Below are 1,595 nucleotides of genomic sequence, written 5' to 3'. Positions count from 1 at the left end.
ACACACTACATACAAGAACAAGGATTAGGCCACACCTAGAAAATACGAACAATATCTACACATAAAAATTCTATACGAACAATATCTATACATAAAAATTCAAACAGTTCGAGACAATAGATAAAGATACCTTTACTATGTCGTCCTCTGATGATGCGTAACGTACAGTAATATCATACATCCACTTCATAACATAATAACCGCACTCATAACTCTGCGGCTGTTGAGGGCACTACATTTATACAAAATCAAGAGTAAGTAGACAGCCGACAAGGACAATCATGTTGCTTTTGCTCAGGCACTACATTTATACAAAATCAACAGTAAGTAGACAGCCGACAAGGACATACAAATATATGTCCTTAATATTCACTTGTCAAAACCTTGAACCTTTCCTTATTTTACGGACACATAATTATACCAGATTCATATAAATCAAGCAAACTTAACTGGTGCCTGTATAAGCATAAGGTTTTGGTTTGGGAACCCAGCCTTGACTGTGGCTGAAAGTTCGAACCCCTAATGGACCTTTATTAAATGAGGTGCGATATATAAAAGGACAGACTTAGATCACTTGTGATCATTTGTGTATGTTGACAGATTGGTCTGAATATTTTTGTCATAGATTTACATTAACAAAGCGTTTTTAAGTGTTCCCAATAAATGCCAATTGGTCTATTTCAAGTCTTTTAGAATGAAATGGCAATGGTCAGAATGAGTAATGATTTAGAAGTTTGCATCTTACATTCTGAGAGTCGATTCCCAAATCAGTGATAATTGATATGTGGATCAATGGTCTATGTTTGTCCATTTGAAGACACTCATAATAATGTGTTTTGTGTTCACAGATTATGAAATGTGTGAGTTTGCAGCACTTGTCTAACTAGAGACACGCATAGGCTTAAGGTCAATCATATTGTACACAATACAATGAGGTTGCATGATGCTCTTAATATCAATCAAATGAACTCACAGTGACATGTAACCGAGTCTAGATTTACCAAACCCACAAAATAATAACCAAGTCTCACATGTGCCCATAAATAAGGAACATACCCCAATACAACTATAAAGGCTCCTTAACATTGCCATCATATGACTATAAAGGCTCCTTACCAATCAATACAAACAAGAAAATGGTAGCAAAGGTAGCTCAAGACATAGTTCATACCAAAGGCAATTCAAGGCACAATTCATATCAAAGGCAGCTATACTCGGCGTAATTGAATTTTTAACGAAAACAGCTACATACCTCAATCATTTTTATTTGGAGTTCATTTTTCGTTGACATATCACGTGTTCCAGCCCTAAAAGAATACCTTTTCCAGGCCCTGAAATTGAATACATGAAAAGTAATCATATTATCGATCATTCATACATATAATTTAATGTTGTTAGTTAGTCGATTGAACTTACCATGATAAGCAGCTTTTTATCTGCCATGTCTTCTTTGTCGCCTTATCCGAGTCAAAAATATATGCAATATTATCTCCAAGACAAAATACAACCAACATCTAATGCGAGCTATATAAAAAAACAAAACTTATAAATCCTTTAACTAGGTGAGCTAAGTGATGAAATGCAGGAAAAAAAAT

The sequence above is a fragment of the Silene latifolia genome, chromosome 3 (genome assembly GCF_048544455.1).
Source record: "Silene latifolia isolate original U9 population chromosome 3, ASM4854445v1, whole genome shotgun sequence".
In the NCBI taxonomy this organism is placed as follows: domain Eukaryota; kingdom Viridiplantae; phylum Streptophyta; class Magnoliopsida; order Caryophyllales; family Caryophyllaceae; genus Silene; species Silene latifolia.
Note: the sequence above shows the minus strand (reverse complement) of the source record.